The following is a 19,410-nucleotide window of genomic DNA, read 5'->3' on the forward strand; positions in this document are numbered from 1 at the left end:
TAACACTAAAACTTTCTGTAGCCAATCATTTCTGATAGTTTTTCGTGATTTGGGTGAACGGACCCTTTCATTTCCCCCCAAAGTTTCACTTATCAGCATCACGGATCAACAAGGCCTGTAAAATATATATTTTTTTAGTATGATATGACTCGACATAATATAATTATGAATAATCAGACCGGGGCCGGGACGTTTGTGAAACTAGAACCATCACTTTTGAACATGTCCTTGTGATTAACGTCTGTCTTGTTTTGAATGACCTGGAGGAACCACCCCCACAGACCCCCTGTTGGTTGCCGGACCACACTTTGGGAACAGCAGCGCGGAGCTGCTACCGCTGCGCTCCCACCGCCCGCGGAAATATTTTTTGGTGCGTCGGCGAACAGACGAGACAACTTGTTTCCCTTTTCTTTCCACTTGGCTACTTGCTGCTTTATGTCTCCACACACACACACACACACACACACACACACACACACACACACACACACACACACACACACACACACACACCCGCGCGCAAAGTGGCTATTTGCCCAGCGGTGAGTGTAGAGTAGGAGGAGAATCATTCCTTTCCGTACCCGGTTCTCATCCAGCGCGCGCTTCTCTCTCTCCTTCCCTCTCTCTCTCTCTCTCCCTCCCTCCCTCCCTTCCACTCCTTTTTCCACTCCTCTCTACGTACAACCTCCCGGTTTCTCAATCGCGATGACAGTCGAGACGAACGCGTGAGCGGATCCCACAGGTGTGTTGTTGCTAAATGAGCCACGGCTCTTGGAGACTCACACACACACCTGGAAACTACCATGTGACTCGGCACCTGGGCGTGGAGAAAGTCCCTGATATTCTACCCGGAGAGTCTTTTGTTGAGGAGTTGCCCGGGTCGCCTTTCAACGGGAATTGACAAATCGTGTCATTCAAGTAGCGTCAGCCCGTGTTTTCTACGGAATAGTGCCTTTCTCAACCCTCTCCTCACAGGACGTGTGAGGAGAGTAACATGTGAACTTGATTCCGGACTCCTGTTTTTTTTTTTTTTTTGTTCTTTTGACTATTTCACCAGAGGACTCTTCATTATCTGGACTTTTTCGCGTTTGTGCAACTACTCTCCTCGCTGGTTTCTCCTCCAAGGTGAGTTCCGGGGAAGCTTGGGCTTGTGACTATTTGCGTCAGCTTTTAACCAGAGTAGATCAATTTCATACGCTTTTTTCCCCTTTTTTTCCCTTTTTTTGGCACATGAGCTCCAAGTTTTAATAGCCTACAATACGCCCTGTCGATATGGCATGCGAGCGTAAACCGTGTTCAGCCTCTATAATAACACTGTACTGTTTTATTTATCGATTTTACAGTGCTACGTACTGATGTGCAGTGACAATATGCATAACATTCATTAAATGCTCTGGACAGTCTACAGTAGTGTTGTTGTACAGTAGAGGAGGAAACGTGTCTGTGAAACGCTGCTTGTTTTCATGTCTGGGTGAAAAGTTGTCCTACTGTTCAACTCAACAGCTGTGTGTCTGAAGCAGAAAAGAAAGCCCACTGTTGACATGCTCTTCCCTAAACCATTTCATCTGAGGAGCATTACAGCCTCTGCATCTGCCCGGTTCACCTCACAGGGAGCTGTCTGTCCCCCCCCCCCCCCCTCCCACAAGGCAATTCCAGTGAGAAATGACCATGTGAGCTGTGTTCCTCACCTCTAGACAGTAGCTGTACATCAACAGCTGAGAGGACAGGATCGCCTCTTGTTTGCTTTTTCTTGTTCCTCTCTATCTGTGAGTAGAACAAGGAGACAGAAGCACTATTCATGTCCTTGTTTGAATGTCCCGTGCAGTTCTGTCAGTCTGTGTCTCTCTGTCCCTGACACGGCCCCCCCCCCCCCCTTCACACCACTGTACTGCCTTGTTGTCTTACTAAATCACCCTTTTTATATTCGCAGCCCCTTGCCATCCTCTTACCCGGATATGCGCGCAGATCTACTGTACGTCTCCTGGGGATTATTCCTAGTAGATGACCTTATACAAGCGGTCTCGTAGAGGGAATGGATTAGTGCAGGCAGGGGGGGGGGGGGGCACGTGGAGGCAGGAAAGGCGGCTGGTGGTGGCTGGAGGGGAGCTCAAGCAGGGGGTCAACCTCCAGTCTCCCGACTGAGCAGGGATGGTTTTTCCAATAGATGCCATCTGCTCACATGGACACACACACACAAGCAATTGAAAACCAAGCTGCTTCCTTGTCTTTTCCCTCCGTCCACCATCTCCCTGTCTCCTTCCTCTCTCTCTTTCTCTCTGCCCCACAATGCTTCATTCAGGGTTTATCTACTCCACTCTGAATAAATAGAGACACCTTATCGGTGCAGAAGAGAGTGGTGATAAATGTTTTCTCCTGCTCTCCCCGTAAGGGTGAAGAAGACAAGCGTTCCACGCTTCTTCATCATAGATGCTCTTCTCAGGGCACGGGAATAGGAGACGTTTGTCATGCAGGTCATGTTTGTGTTTCGGGATTCTGCAAAACAATCCAGAAAGCAGAACGCAAACTCCGACTCTGTAATAATACAAGGGAAACCGAAAAAGTGAACAACAAAGCAGGCATTTCCATGAATCCCCGCTTTTTTTTTCTTCTTCTTTTTTTTTTGGTAATAGGCTGCTGGCTCTGGAAATGAAACTTTGTGGTGAGATCCACTCAGAGTATTTTTGGATCCAGTAAAATAGCCTCTGACCAACTGAGAAACGGAGGTAGCGAGCACTCGGCAGTTAAGCTGCTACATGTTTTGGGTGAGCCAAAGTTCATCCTGTCCTTTTTTTTTTTTTTTTTAGTGTTGGACAGTTTAAACCATGTCGTGTCCTGGAAGCATGTGAGAGCGCTTCAGCGTTTCAGAGAGCGCTGTAATATTTTTGAGGTCAAATGAATTTGAACTCAGCCCCAGTCTCTTTTGTTTGCTGTGCATTGGATTACAGACTTCTGTCAATTTCATTTTGAAAATAAAACCATAATCCTTACAAGCAACAAGCAATCCAATGCTTCCTGTCTGCAGCTTGCGAACAGAGAAACGGCACTAAAAGTACTGATACTCCATGGTTCATTACATGTGGTTCTTTGAAATTGCTAGTTAATCTTCTTATGTCCTGGCCCTATTTAAGAACACGATGTAATCTAAATCATTATCATATTGCAGTGTTTGTTAGACCTCCTTTTAAAAAGCTGACTGCTGGGCACTGTTTGACGAACATTGTCCCCTCGGTGGAATGGACTTTGTAAACTCATAAAATAGGTGCGGTGTTCATGAGAAAGAGCCATATGCATCACCTTGTTCCTCTTGCTTATCTAAAGTACACAAAGACTTCAGGGGGGTGTGGGCAGATGCGTGAAGGGCGTGTCGAGCCTGGTATTAGACGGCTGAAGAATCTGGGGAATAGAGATTTCCTTCAGATTGGAGATAGGCTTGTCTTTTCACGTCTTGAGGATTATCCCATGATGAAGGGACGTCATGGTGAGGTGGATTTCTGATCTGGTTTCCGCCGGGGTTTTTTTCCGGCTGCCACCCTTTGCCCTTGGACTTCCCAACCTTGTCCTAAACCATCCCCTCGACAGCGGTCCTTTCTTTGGCCCGCTCTCTTCCTCTGATTGTTTGTACTTCACATGGCAACACCCTCGCCACTCAACACTTCTCCCTTTCCGTGTGCTTGAGATTGGAGACAACAAAGCAGACGTATGACAGACCTACGAGGTGTGATCATGCTAATTTGCATGCTTTGCTCCCCCAGCAGCAGGCGACGAGGATGGGCTCTGTTGAAGAAGATGGCAACCAATCCGCTTTAGATTCACTGCAATCCAGAGTTTAACCTGGTCAGTCCATAGGTTTCCAACCGAGGCCCTTCAGCGGCAGATTTAATGGTCAAGTTTCAGCTCGGCGGCAGATTTTATGGTCAAGTTTCAGCTCGGCGGGGTGCACTTTTACCTCGTAGAAACAACCGTGACACGTTCTCAACCCACACTGTCTTTCATCTCATGTCCATGACCGACCACACCGTGCACTCAACCCGCCGCGGCTTACTTTCTTCTCCGCGCCGACCCGCCAACTCATGCTGGGGTTTTTTTCCCCCCCTCGCTGCTACCTTTTGACCACGGTGGCTCTTCCCTAGACTGTGCTGGGAGCATGAGTAAGAGGAACATGATAAATATTGTAAACATGCTCACGCTCCTGAAAGAGATAAATGATTCACGTGGGGAGGGAGCTGCCTTAATTGCTCGGTTGAGAGGTTGTGGGCAGGCTATTCTGCACGACAAATGAGACATCCTAAAAAAAGATAGAGAGAGAGAGGGAGAGAGAGGGTTGACGTGATGTGAGGTTTAGAGAGGTTGAAAAGGAACATCAGCCCGGAGGAAAACATGATCTCCGTTGCTGTTCAAAAGACACGTTGTGAGGTGTTGGCTGTCAGTAGACGTGAGGTTGCATAGCTGAGGACGGAACGCTAGTGATGGATACACAATACAGATATCTGCCTCGGTCTCCTCACCCACTTCCCCATGGTGGCTGAACTGACAGGCTGACACAGACACGTAGAAGCGCAGAGGCTTTTGATGCTACCTGCTCACTGGAGGCACGTCAACCGGCTCGGGCCACTGGCAAAAGTTCACTTCGTTTCAGCCAGACGCCACAGAAGCGGGTATCTGAAAATGAATCGGCAGCGATGAGAGTGAGGGGTCACCTTGATTCCTATCCTGGGAAATCTCAGTCGGATGCTTTCTTCTCGAGGCTCGTATTGGCAGCAGAAAAGAGAGCGGGGAATCTAATTTATTTTTTGCTTTGGTAAATGAGGCTGGCACGTATCGCTATCAAAACACTATCCATTTGAGCACTTCATAGGGAAGTTGTTCTTGCCTTTTTCAATCAGCGTAATGTGACGGGCTGATGTTTACTCTGGCTCCTTTTGCTTTAGGATTTAAAGACGATTCAAAGATCTCTCAGACTTTTAACGCGTCGAAGATGAGTCAGCGTTTTGTGTCTGCGCAAAATTTAGCGTTCCTGTGCAGGATTTGGTAGTGATATGTCTTTTTCACAGAGATTTTGGTTAAATGGACTCAGGCTTCGAGGAGCTGAGGAATAATGGAAAATCTGTGGAGCCACTTATTCCACCTGTAATGCATTTTCAGCGCACTTTTTGTTCATAACTGAGAGTTGCTCCATGTTGAGTGCCATTTAATCCTAGCTGAAGCACCAGAGGGTGCAATTCATTTTTTTTTTTTTATCCAAGTCATTTCACAGTTAATCCTCAAACTGACCAATTTACTCCTGCCAAGATCATTTTTAATTATCACCTCTGCTTTACAGCTAATATGACATCCAGCTGGTTTATGTTAATATGCTAGTTGCAGTCAAGTATTGGCCCTCTTCTTCTTCTTCTTTTTTTAATTTATTTTTTCGTATGCACGCTGGGCGATTAATTATGTTGCGCTGAATGTGAGCCTCAGCCAGGAGTGGCGGGCGACAGATGCATGAAGGGTCAGCGCACTGGCGGCAGCTGGAGATGAAGGTCACACCGACCTGAGAGAGCAAAGAGAGAAGGCGTGGCAATGTGGCACACTGAGGAAGACTCCGAGGGACGGTCTGTGAGAGTCTAACTTCACACAAGAGACCAATGATCCTTTGATTGAACAACTTTATTTTAAATGTATGAAAAAAATAGATTTTATTTAAACCAGAGACGTCCCCTTTGTTGGCACGAACAAATGATCGGGAAAATATTAAAATGTTTACTACTGGAATTACCATAATGTAAGCAACAGCTCTTTATTTATGTGCTTTTAAATATTTAAAACGGGAAATTTATAGATGACCCGCCAGGCATTTGTGTGTTAGAGTCCCTCATTTACATCTTTCAGTGAATCCTATGAAAACGCATGAGTTATTTGCACCTCGTATAGTTTAATGTAGATTTTTTATTTTTTTTCAAGTTGTATTTGCATTTTTAATTGGAGCGTTGATATTGTCTTGAAAATACAACCTCATAATTGAGTTGAGTAACTTTTAGAAACAATGACGTAAATTCTGCGGGCAGAGTGTGTTATAAAATAGAAATGGCAACATTAGATCTTGAGGAAACATATGCTGTCCTTATTATCTCTGGCATCTGCTGAAGCCCGCTGGCAGCTGGAAATGGACATGGGGGTGGCAGCACTGCTGGATATTGGGTGTCTATCTCTTGCTTGTCTGTTTCAATCCAAATTAGAAGTCAGGCAAGGTTTTGTGGAGAAAAAGATGAAATGTTCATCATACCTGTGCTTCCCGGTGTGAAGCTCGCAGGCCTCTTTCAGCACTCAGTTGCTGTGTGTCATTAAAATGAAAACCAATGCCGGATGAATGAATGAAATGGAAGCGTAACGTTCACATGTAACTGTATATGAGACGTTTCTCATTCAGCTTCACGTTATGCAAACAGGCAGTTAATATGCATATATACTTGTTGTGCAGTGTTATAATACAGTTAGGATAATACAGCCAAGGCCAGGTTGTCTGCCTTTATTACAGTCCATAATGAAATGGTGTATGAAAATGAAATCATTTCTTTGTCAGTGTCATGTCCTTGTCTCTAGTAAATGAGGTGAGTATCGTGGCCTTTCGGCAGCCTATGATCCAAGAGGGACCTATTAAAATCTGTTCATACAGCAATTGTTAAAGTTACTGAAAATCTAGTTAAATGCCACTGGCTCTGTTGCTTCTCGTCTGTAAACTGACAGACCATTTTACTGTGCCAGCAGTAATAACACTGCCTCAAGAGAATGACATTTTGTAGTGACCACTGGTCGCTAAAAGTTGTGGTTGCTAATGTTTGAGGTGGGATTTAACTGTTTTTCTAAAGATAAGTTTAAGACTTTCTTTTTTTTTTTTTTATTGATCCCCAGGGGGAAATTAGTCGCCCAGCGCAGCAGCAGAAGCCGAGAAAAAGACAAGTAGAATACGAGCAGAAAAACAAATGGACTCTAATAAAAAACAGCAAAACAGGCATAAGCAGAAAATATGTACTACAACAGTGAAAATAATCCAGTTTGGTTAGGAGGTTTGTCACATTTAGTTTGTTTTTGGAATGCAGGCTCATGCAGGGCATTAGTATGAGTCGGGCTTTTATTTTGACATTGACCTGGTTGAGTTGGGGCATTGTGGCAGACCTGTAGGAGTGTACACCTCTCTGGAGTGGTCGTGGTCTAACAGGAATGTTAGCTATGCCTGATCAGCCAACCACGACCTTTGTGCTGGAGCAATGAGGAAGTGCCCACTACTACCCTTGTGTTTATAACTTCCTGTTTATGTTAACCGCTCCATCTCTGAGCACTGGTCTGGTTCCCTTTATCAGCAGAACAAAGTCTCTCTCTATCCATTCTTTCGCGCTCCATAACTTTATTTTCCCCCTCCGATCCTTTTGTCTTTTCTTAGTAGGTGCATCTCTAGTCTAGGTGGATATTAATCCTGGCGCTTCAAACCTGCCTGGGGCTCGGAGCTGTCTTCTGAAATGCAGATCTGTGGAGGTGTCATCACGGCTCTATGTCTTGGGTGTCTGCGCTTGCCCCCCAGCCTCACTCTCCTATTCACGCAGCCGCGATGACATGCATTATTCCTCACTGACTCATCTGGGCAGCCTCAGAGTCAGTTTCGGTATGCCCTCTCAACTTCATATCCGAAAAAAAGGGGAAGTTGTTAGATATATTTTATGCCGGTGTCTGCAAATCACGTAGACGCGGTGTCTGCATTTTTCTGACCTCTTCTTTCTCTTCCCTTATGTGTGTACAGTGGGTCAGACATGTGATGGTCATACAGATATCTTGCGCCTCTTGTATGGTTAATTCTTGTCCTGTGACACTCCGTTTCCCAGTGTTTCCCGTTTTCACAGATCAGTGTTTATAGTTGCTCCCCACTCGGTTCTCAGCCTCTAACTAAAGCAAATGACAGGCTTGAGGAGAAATGACATCAGAGTCGCAGCCACATGCCCCTGTAAGAATGCCTAAATATTTACAGGCCCTCATAACACATGCCGGCCTACCGCTTAGCCTCCCATTTGTACAGCCTGTAAGTTTTTAAAGTCAGCCCTGTGGTCGCTTCCTTCTGCTTTAGCTACGTCTATTCCACGTCCTGTCTGGGCTGATCCCACGTCATTGATTCCTCCGTGGAGCTGGGCTCTTTAATTACAGTCATTAGCTCGAGTAGATCTGCTGCTGGGGTTAGAGAACCTTATTACCAAGACCTTGTCTCTTTCCTCCCCGCACTGCGAACGGCTTAACGCCGCTGGCTTTTGCGCGTTGTCTGAAAACAAGCTGCAGTCACAATGTTTACAGAAAACAAGCTGCCAAATTGGATCCCCAAATCACACAAGTCTCACCAGGAGACATTTACCCCGTTTTCCTTTCATCCTCGTTCAGTTGGTTTATGGAGGAGAAGTGTGCCGCTTTCCCAGCAACAGATTGAAGCAAAGTGGGGTGTAAGAGGCCATGTGAGTGTGGCGCGGCTTGTTTGCTTCTGGACTGGTGGTGCGACCATACCGGAGTAGCCATTTATCCACCACTCCAGACCTCCATTAATATCTCTCTGTTGTCCTCCCTGTTGATATCTACAGTACACTTCCACTGGCACGTCTCTCCTCCTTCGCCTCCCTTAGCCCATGCTTTTATTTTTAACCAGGTTCTGTTCTGTTTCACTTTCAGTTCTCTGTTTTTGCCTGCCGTCAGGATGTCATCACGCATTCCTCTGGGTCTGTTGTTTAATTAGTCATATGGAGATTGTCTCCTTTTTGGGTAACGGAAAATATGTGCAAACATCTTGCTCCCATCGGGTCCTAATGCGTCTCTCCACCTTCCGACTTAAAAAAACCCACATTACCCCCAATTATTTAGCAGCATGTTAAAACCTCACATCTGTTTTGCACAGAAGACAAAAGCAAAAGCAAGATAATTACTTTGGCGTCTGTTTTTTCTGTAAAGGAAATCTGATTGGACGGGATTAAAGTTAACTTGTATTTCGTCTACGTCTGTATTGTTGTGACTCACGGGATCTATGTGAGGCCTGACCAAACCTTTAGTTTATATTGTGACTCCACAGCGTATGACCATAAAGCTGTGACTGTTTTTATCGTAGCAGTCCGGTTAGCTTTTGAGGTGATGGTGATGTGTCCTTAAAGCTTAGGGCTAGAGCAGCATGACCTGGCTACAGACATGTTTTTTTTTTTTTTCTTTTTTTTTTTAAAGGAACTAGGTTAGGCCCTGGGAAAAAAAGGAAGGAAGAAAACGTTCGGTCACTCCGTCCAGTTCCTCATGCTCTAGATCGCCATTAAGGAAGTGTTTCTGGGCTAAAGTGGACAGAATATCGTCCAACCTTTTGTCTAATGGCGTGCACCTCATGTCGGCTGATGTCAGTAACGGAAAACGAGGGCCTGTAATTCGGTGCATTACTAGCAGCGGCAGACCACCCGTTGAGCTCAGACGAATAAAAATTCCATTTCCTCTCTGACCATTGCTGGTATTAAGAGCTGAGGATTGCGCTGTTGCCTGAGTGCTAATGAAAAAGCCACTCAGTGTGTGAGCAGTTAAAGCTCTCTCAGCGCAGCGAGGGTGAGGCCTTCCTGCTGTACGCATCGCCCCAGCCAGCTTGATCGATTCGCTGTTTGCTCTGTCTTGTCTAAGTGCGAGCTCTCGTTGCCCACTCGTAATTCCAACTTCGACTAGTGCAACCCGCTCCCCACTAGGCTTCCCCGGCACAGTCTGTCGTTCAGCCTGAGGGAGCTGGACAGCCCAGGCATGAATCCATGAATTCCTCATAACACAATCTGTTGGCTGATCAATAATTCAATTCTACCTGTGAGCAAGCATGCCTGGATCCAATCTCACCTGCACCTCCCTCGTACCCTCTCTTAACAAGGCGGGTGTTGTGACCTTGAGCCGGGCTCAGCGTACGTCCGCGTGGTTCTGTGTGTGCTGATTAGCTTTGCTTTCGTTCGGTTCTCAGGCAGTGCTTGTTGCAGTCCGCCATTGTGTATCCACTTCCCCTGTGCATGCGTGTACACACACACACACACACACACACACACACACACACACACACACACACACACACACACACACACACACACACACACACACACACACACACACACACACACACGAGAGCCCTCAGACATTGTGGATTATGGAGTGCTCATTATTTCAACTGTGTACATCTCTGGTGTCCGTGTCCACAGTAGTGTGTGGATGCGAAAGTGTCCATCCACAGTCGGCAAAGTTGATGTGTGAGCTTATGCGGCGATCGGTCTCTCCCTCCAGGTGGCTAGACGAATCAAAGGCATGGATCTCATTAAAAGGTATGGAGCCCGTGGAGAGGTCAGCGGCTAAGTTCTCTGATTAGTGGGCTCCGGCGGACTGCCTCGGTGCTGCAGGTGTGGTCCCCTCATCGCTGTGCCTCTCATCCCTCTCCAGCTCACACCTGGGGGGGGCAGTGTGCCCAACACTCTTTCTCACCGCAGGCCTCAGCCCCATCTGACAGGGTCAAGGACAGCACACAGAGCCACGGCTTTACCCCCTCGGTCCCCGTCGTCTGGCCCTCTGTATTTCCCCTCCTTTCTATCGCGGCCTAATGGGCTGCCTTCCTCCTGTTCTGTTTTCATCCCGCTTTGAGTGTTTTATCAAAGGCCACATTCAGTTTCCATCCCAGTGACAGCCTCTCTCGCTGCATATCAAGCTGCACCGATGGCCCGACGAGCTGCTTTCTGGGTCGTTAGTAACTCGTTCCAGGGCCCGGGCTCCTATCAAAGCCAGCAACCATGAACCAGGGATGACTTTCAGCCAAGGGCAAAGTGTGTGTGTGTGTGTGTGTGTGTGTGTGTGACTGTGAGTTAGAGACACAGGACGCTTCTGAAGGTTGCCTGACTTTAGACAGTTTCTCCCTTTCCTCTGAATGGTCTTTCTTTTTTACTCTCGCTGCCTCGTCCCCTGTGTGCCTCTCAGTTTAATGCCCTTCCAGATAAAACAACGCTAGTAAACTTCCTCTTTGTTTCTCTCTCTCCTTCTCCCGCTGATAACCACGCTATCTAAAAGTAGGCCCTGGCAGCACTCCCTGTCTATGCCCCCCCCCCCCCCACACACACACACACACACACACACACACACACACACACACACACACACACCTCCCCTCCCTCTGTCCTGGTATGTTAGGGTGCGTTGTGTGTAATCTGGAGATGGGAGGGGGGAGGGGGGTTATTTTCCCTTTCTTTTCCGGGCCGCCAGAGGAGGAGGCTGCGGGTAGATGGGACTGGCGCGTATCTGCTGACTGTCACTTCCATTAAGTGTGCTGTCTTCAACTCCCACCCCTATATGCCCAGACCAGGCTCTCAGTAAGCCAAGGTCCCCTTTTGTTCAGTGTCCAACCTTTCTAATCCACAAACCCTTCAGTCCACAGATATGCTGCAGTAATTACAGGGCACTTTTTTTCTCTGTAAACTTTTTCCTACATGAGGGTTTTATTTAGGCTTATTTTAGTTGTTGGTGTGAGGTTTTGGCATCAAGTTCCCCCGTGAGCAGAGAGGGATGAAATCACAATTAGTCCACACACCTTCTCCCCGCTCTCAGTCTCTATCCCACCCAGGCTCAATCAATTAACAAAGCTTGACATTTATTGGAGGAAACAAATAAAAAATGCTTGGTTTGGGGATTGTCTCGTGTGCAAACCGCTCTCTCCCGCTTTTGTGTTTGTTTGCATATCATTGAACGTCCCGATCCCCCGACAACAGCGCTGCCAAAAACATTGGCCTCCAAGGAATTCAGTTTAACGCTATGCAAGTGCCTTTTCTAAAGGGCAGCGCTGCGCCTCTGGTTGTCGAAGTATGTTTAGCAGAATAATCGGTGCTTTAATTAACAAAATTCAGTTCAGAATATCAATTATAGTTTTCCTTTATCTGCAGTCATGTCACACCAAGAAACAATTATGACCGATTGTGAGTTTCTATTGTCTCTGGCTGCTGATAATTAGTTACTTTGCTTATAAATTACACTTTTTTTTTCAATAAACAGCTTCCCCTCCTGCCCTTAGCTCTCATTTGCAATTTCTTTTTCTGTTTTTGTATTAATGATTGGCCTTAAGCGAGCTCCCCCTTCCCTCAAATCATGAGTTTGCGAGTCTGTCTTTTGAGTGTGTTCTGTGGAAGAGAGAGAGCAGTGTGTTTTCATTCAGAGAGCCTCAGGGCCCCGCTAGCATTTTTCTCTCAGTCTTGTCCCAGTCCAGACACGCTTCTCGTTCTGGTATGACAAACATCTCCTGCTGGCTCAAACTACAGTTGAGCCTTTATGGCACACAGACTTGATTCAGTCACACTTTCAAACACATTCACAGTCTAACTACAGCCCCCCCCCCCCCGCTTTTCTGTTTATCTTTCTCTCATTGTCAAACACCCCTCAAACAAACGCTCTGTCGACTCTGCCGCAAACTCTCAGCCTACCAGGCTCTGGGCTTCTTCTCCTTCTTCTTCGCTGGTTGGGGTAATGACATGGTTGTGGCCCTCGCTGCGGACCGTGTAAAACAACAGATCTGCCTCGCAACCGCACCTTTCTGTCTGTTTAATGTGGAGTGATGCAGTGAGTGTTGTCACCTGGAGGTGTGCCATCACCATTAGCCTCCCGAAGCAAGCAATGAACAATGTTTTGTTGTCTTTTCTATTTTCATCCCTTATTTCTCTCCCGTCTGATTGGAACAGTCCTTGTGTTTTCACTTCTTCCCCATGTTTGGAAATAATTTGTCATGCTTGATTGTCACTGAGACATGACTGGAGTTTGGATCTCTTCCAGGTAGTGCAGAGTATTTTATTTTGTTGCGTTTGCCGGTTGGCCCATCGGAAATGGCTGCAGTGGAGCCAATTATAGCAATGGGTTTTGTGCGCAGTAAGCGTAGCGTGGCGGTAGTGGGTGTGATGGGTTTTTAATGGGACTGAGCCACATTCACAGATGTAGAAGCTTGTTGCTTTTGGTGATTGCAATGGTCAGTATATGATAGGTGGACAGTCCACTTGAATCTGTGTCTGATTAAGATCAAGCACCACTTGAAGCCAGATGGTTTCAGTATTTTAAATCACTTTTTTGTTCCACGGATTTATAATTGAAATGAGAGTCACATTGTCAAGACTTTTTATTTTCTTTGCAAAACAGAATACAGGCTGTGCTGGGTGCTGTGCTGGGTGCTGTGCTGGGTGAAGTGCCTCCATTCGTTAGTCACATTTCTCACAAGCTTTGTTTGGTAGTTATATCTAAGGACTAAGTGGAAGTAGAGGGTTGAATAACCCTGAGTTTTCTTTCCCCACTCTCATAATTGATGCACTTGTTGCTTTCTTATTCACAGTGGGGGTTGAAAGCAAAGACTCGACCCTCTGGAAAGTATTCTTAGGATGTTATCTCTTGAATAGAGAAACTTGTTGTTTTTCTTATTCACAGTGGGGGTTGAAAGCAAAGACTTGTCCCTCTAGAACGTATCCTTAGGATGTTATCTCTTGAACAGAGAGACTCTCCCTTCTCCCCTGTCTTTGGAGCCGGTGTGTGATTCTGCCTTTGGCTAGGGTCTGTACCGTAAATGATACGGCGAGGGCCATTAGCTAGATCTTTGTCTGTTCATGCTGCTGGCCCTTCCTGATAGCTTAAGTGTTTTCTGCTTATTAACCATACTGTCATATGCTCTTTTGTAAGGATGCACATTAATCTAAATGCATGCAAGTGCATTAGAATTCTTTACAGCAGCGCGCATCGAATCACAAGGGGCTTCATCAGCTAAGAAATGACTGAGAGAATGCCAGGGCAGTAGTTTTTGCTTAGCTCAGTGTAGACTATCGAAGAAGTGATTTGTATTCTCGCTGCCTTGCTTTCCCCTGCCCTGTTTGCAGTAGCCAATCTGGACAAGGGGTTGTTATCAGGGGGCCTGAATGAAACAGCTGCCTAGCACTCTTCACCACGGCTCCGCTCAAGTCCTTCTACGCCTTTTTGAAAATGTTGTGTTCTGCCCGATGTGTCAGACACACGGCTCGCTAATGGCTCCTGGCTCTGATCCAACCTTATCCCGCATTCTGAACCTGGCTTTGGTAGCATCAGGCCCCTCTTGCAACTCGCAGACTTACCTGGATCATGCCAGCCAGCAACAGGCCTCTGCTAGGGAAACAGTCTTTCATAGCGGTTGAGGCATTTGGAGGATAAGCCCCCCCCCCCCCCCCTCCCAATGGACTGCTCCAAGAGGCCATGGCTAGCACCTGCCACCACTAACACGCTAATATTTAGCGACGAGAGGGTTTCAGCAAAGCCCTGTGGGTAAGCCACACAGGATTTTTCACTTCACAAACTAGCCTAGTCACATTGAAATGTTTTTTTTTTTTCCCCCTCTACTGTTTTGGCTCTGCCCTCTCCCTGCCCTTGACTCGGGGAGCTCCTATTGAAATCGAGTGCACGTACAGACTTGTCAGCTCCATGTAGCCACTAGCAGCTAGCCTAAGTACATCACCCTTATCTGTGATGTCACTTGCTTCCTTCCCTGTCCATGCTTGTCTGGGCCAGGTCATAGGCCACCCCCCCCACCCCACCTTCTCTTTAGACCTGTCTGTATCTGGCTGTAATGCAGCCTAAGCCCTTTGTTGGGAAGGGCATTAGCCTATATTTGTGGGCATGGACGCTTTGTCATCCAGACCTGGGAACTGCTGCTCCAGATGGGTGATTAGTCACTACTGTGTGTATGTGTCTTTTAGAGACCGTTAGTGAGCTGCTGATGTGTGTATGTGACCTAAGAACGGTGTGATTACAAGACAATGGGACAGCCAGCCTAAATGAAGATAAAACACGGGCACTTGTATTGCCTCATGTCATACCCTTCTGTACGTGTATGTGTGCACGGATGTGTGGTTCTGTGTGTTTATCGTCTGATAGCCATCGTCCCCCTCCCCTCCCCTCCCCTGTACTCACATGGCCAATGCAATCTCATCTCCCACTCTGACTCGGCTAGCTGGGCTTCCATCAGCGATTTGGAGTGCAGCTCTCATGCCTGTAGGCTGCCGTAATGATAGCTATTGCAGAGGAAAAAAAAGCCCAGCTGTTTGCTCACAAAGTATGAGAATGAAAAGTGGAGAGGAGGAGGAGGAGAGGGAGGAGGAGGAGGAGGCAGACGAACAGGATGAAAGTGTCACCAGCCCTCTTTTGTACAGCTGCAAGTCTCATACAATTTCACGGAGCAGACCTAACAAAAGCATGAACACGTGCACCATGAAAGATTAATTGGTTGCTGTTAGCTCTAACTCTCATCATTACCTGCGGCAGCGAAGGTAGGGAATACAAGAAAAGAAATGCGTTGCCTGGTATTGGCGGGGATAACAAGGCACCGGGGTGGAAGGCTGACAAAAAGTTTCCGAAGTCAAGCACACCGGAGTTAGAAAAATTGATGCTGAGATGCTGTTGTTGTGTGCTCACCTGGTCTAGTTAGCGCAGTGACGGCTCATCAGCTGGCACTGATTGCACTGTGGACATGGTTAACAGCCCATTTAGAGGTTGAGTGTGTGCATGTGTGTAAGCGTGCATACAAGAGACCAAGCATGAACCATTCTGTGTGTGTGTGTGTGTGTGTGTGTGTGTGTGTGTGTGTGTGTGTGTGTGTGTGTGTGTGTGTTACACCACTGTCCAGACACATCTGCCTGGATTTAATTAGTTTTGCCTGGCACAGGGACCCACCAGTCTCTCTGGTGTTTAATAACAACCTCGACAGTGGACATTTATCAAGGTCTGAATAAAGCTGAAGGATCGTGCATTCATTGCGGCCAAAATCACTTTAAAGTTTATTACGTTCTTATTTTCTAAAGAAGCCCTCTGTATCCCGTACATGCTGGGACACGTGGAGACGTAATTCCTCTCCGCTGCTCCGCATATTTTTGGCACCCTTTCAGTCATCTTCTTCTCACCTCTCTTCTCACTTTTCTTCTCTCGTCAGTCATTGTATTAATATGTCATGTGTGTGTGTGTGTGACCCACATTTCAGGCCCTTGAATGCTCCCAGGGCTCTTCCTCCACCTTGTCCCTCCTGCTCTTTTTGATCAGTGCCGTCATGGTGAGAAGTGTCCCAGGCAGAGAGACCGAGGCCGTGTCTCGTTGTCTCCTCAATCAGCATCAGTAAGCGCTCCTCGGCTGCGAACGGACCCGCTCCTAAATGCCTCCTCCTTCAAAGTGTCTCCGTCCTCCCGTCTCCCGGCTGCAGCGCTTTCTAATCAGGGCAGGAGATTTTCGCTGGTGAACCAATATGAGCTGACAGACACCCTCCCCTCCCTTAACCTATCTTCTTCCCTTCCTTCCCTCCACGTTACCTGACGAAAGACTCATTTGTCAAGCCCCCCCCATCCCCCAACCCTTCTCTTTTCGTTGCTTCCTTGCCCCAGCCACCTGATCCCTCCCTCCTGTTGTGTCTGCCAGTGCCAGCAGGGCTGAAAAGTCTGCTGTGTGTGTGTGTGTGTGTGTGTGTGTGTGTGTGTGTGTGTGTGTGTGTGTGTGTGTGTGTGTGTGTGTGCGTGTGCGTGTGCGTGTGTGTGCGCAAGTGGGCGGGCTTGGAGTCTGAAGAGGTGGAAACTAAACTGAGCAGAGCCGAGGTGCATACAGGTGCAGCTCCTCTTGCCGCCCGAGGGATGGCTGTCAAAGTCTCTTCATTTTGGTCCTCTTCCTTCACGTCATCCCCACTGTGGCCTTTATACGCCTCACTCTATTCTAACTCGGGTCTAGCTAAGCACTGTTTTAGAGCAGGTTGGCCCCAAGAGGCGTAGCATCCACAGGGAGGATCCCTCCGGCTGTTGCTCCAGCTGTTGCGCTTCATCAGTGTTCAACTTCTATGCTCTTGTATCGTATGGATATTGTTTTTGTTATTATCGCTGACTTACTGAAAGGACAATTTCCCCATAAGGGATAATAAAGATTCTACTACTACTGTGATATATTGCATGCCAGAAGGGCCTAAAAAAAAGATAGAGAGGAATTCAAAAGCAGCAGGAGCAGCAGCTAACGTTGCCCCCGAGCTCCTCTCGCAAGCTGAGTGAATGCAAATGGACTTTAAAATAAAGGAGAGTTCCCTAGCCGTAATAGTCTGAATGTCTAGCACAATGCAGCATAGCCCCCGTATCCCCTCATTCAATTCCACAGCTACTTCCTTTCTGGGTGGGATCGTCTGTCTGATTCCGTCCTGTGTCTGCTCACTGGAGGAGATTGCTTTGATTTTGGGGCAGACTTGACCAGATTAAATAGAGTCGGTCCGGGCCGCGTGGACGGGTGGCTCCCAGCCATCGTCTCATTTGTGTTTCTCATTGTCGCTCGCAGCTCCCCTCCATTTTTGTTCTCTCTCCCTTCCTTTTGTTTGCCTCACGCTTATGCTCAGTATCTGGCCAATGATTGATAAGACCCAATGCCTGACAATGCTTGGCGCGCTGCTCGGGATCGGTGGCGATGGCGCTCATGCATTGTGTCGAGTGTGTGTGTGTGTGTGTGTGTGTGTGTGTGTGTGTGCGTGTGCGTGTTCAGGCTTTAGCAGGGAGATGGGATGCGGCTCACGTCATTGTTTATCTACCTTTCCACTTCCAGATGGCGCCCAGCAGAAAGAATGTGCTTCTTGACACACTCTCTTTCTCCCCCCCCTCTCTCTCTCTCTTTCCTCTCTCCTTCCCTTCCTCCATCTCTCCTGTGGCTCACTCCGGTATATGGACTTGGTTTCGTGTCCAGAACATTCAGCATGAGGTGAGGGGGAAGGTGGTGAGAGAGCCAGGAAGGCAGACTGGGACTTCAGAGGGAGCCCTGGAAAGTCAGGTGGTAGTCTCTGAGCATAGCCGTGTGTGTGTGTGTGTGTGTGTGTGTGTGTGTGTGTGTGTGTGTGTGTGTGTGTGTGTGTGTGTGTGTGTGTGTGTGTGTGTGTGTGTGTGTGTGAGAGTGTGTGTGTGTGTATGAGAGTGTGTGCTGACATATGTGCTAGTGATTGTACCGCTGAGACTGCTGCACTTTTCCATCTCTTCATGAGTATTTGTGAATCTAAATCACAATGCACGAGTGCGCTAGTACGACAACACATTTTGAAACACTTGACACGTTTTTCTCCGAGGTCATTGAATCATAAAAATCTCTTCTCGGGCAACAATTGAGTCGGCCGGCCCACGGTCCTCTCGGCCGTCTGGATTGATGGACGGTCAGTTCCAGCAGCGGGAGATAATCGCAGCGTGTCAGCCTCCACCAATGCAAACTCTTATCTGTGTCTGCCCACTGCCAGCATGCCTCAAATGACCGCAGGGACACGGGTCTCTCTTTATTGTTCAGAAACCCCGAGGGAGGGAATGTGTTTGTGCGTGCTGAACTTAGCTCTTGCAGGCTGCCTCTTCCACTGGATGAACACATTCACCTGAAGTGCACCTTCACCACAGGGGTACTTCAACAAAACTCACCTCCCTATTTTGGAAAGAGCATACATTTATGATAAGGCAGCGCTCTCGGATGGTTGTTTTTTTTTTTTGTTTTTTTTTGGTTTTGCCTGCTGCCTTTTTTTAAATGTATTATACTCTGTCTGAAGTGTCTGGCGATAAGCCTTTACCGTTTCCGAGTCCTCACTCGGAAATCTTCTACCGTAACATGTCAACGGTATCAGGTTGTCCCATGGCACTGGAAGTTGTTGTTTTTTTTAATCTTCTGTTGTAAAGTAATTCCTATTGCCTTCACCATCAAGTGTGAACAAACAAGATTACTTCACCCGAGTGTTTTGAGCAACAATGGACTTTGGATGAAAGTCGCCTTGTTTCGCGTATCCGCTCTGCTGGTTAAAGGTCTGCGAGGGGTTTTCTTTTTCCCAGAGTGCTCCGTGCTAATTGTGGCCTAATGGCGTGCCGTTATAGCAAAGAGTGGTAAAAAGCAGCCGGTTGGTGAAGCGTGCTGCCTTTTTCTGTGCAGGCTGATTACACTGTCTAGTTAATGCACCCTCCTCAGATACAAATGGAGGGTGGTTATTGCATCAGGAGAGACAGTCAGCCTGTCAAAATCGCCCTCTCTAACAGACAAGAGAGGGAGATAAAGAGAGATGGAGTAGAGTGAGAGCGAATATATTCTGGAGAGCCAATTTCACTGAGGGGATAGAAGCGTGGTTGTGCAATTATGAAATATAGCTTTCTGTTTCAATAATGACCTTTTCTCCACAGGCTATATATAGGCCAGTGTAAATGATTCAGGGAATGGTCCATAGTGTCGTATAGATGATGGCCTGTGGATTCCTACGGAGAGCAAAGACAGTTTCCAGTGAAGAATTGTTTCTCGATGGCACTACGTTGAGCAAGACTGTTGGAAATGACAGCTGGGGACATCGGAGAAAGCAGTGAAGGACACTTCACCACTACGCCTTTCCCAAGTTGTCGTCCTTAT

At 47.3% G+C, this 19,410-nt stretch overlaps 1 protein-coding gene across 3 annotated transcripts in view; it reads left to right on the plus strand.

Annotated features, from left to right (window-relative positions):
- The first annotated feature begins 678 nt into the window (after nt 1–678).
- Nucleotides 679–19,410, plus strand: part of plxnb2b (plexin b2b) — a 110,492-nt gene continuing 91,760 nt past the window's right edge. For all 3 annotated transcript variants that reach the window (XM_068722404.1, XM_068722403.1, XM_068722405.1), the window contains exon 1: nt 679–1,125. The gene's annotated coding sequence lies outside the window, so the exon portion shown is untranslated. The remainder of the gene's footprint in view (nt 1,126–19,410) is intronic.

Source organism: Cebidichthys violaceus, unplaced genomic scaffold, assembly GCF_023349555.1.
Source record: "Cebidichthys violaceus isolate CVI_PGR_0920_01 unplaced genomic scaffold, fCebVio1.0.p SCAF_3, whole genome shotgun sequence".
Classification (NCBI taxonomy): Eukaryota; Metazoa; Chordata; class Actinopteri; order Perciformes; family Stichaeidae; genus Cebidichthys; species Cebidichthys violaceus.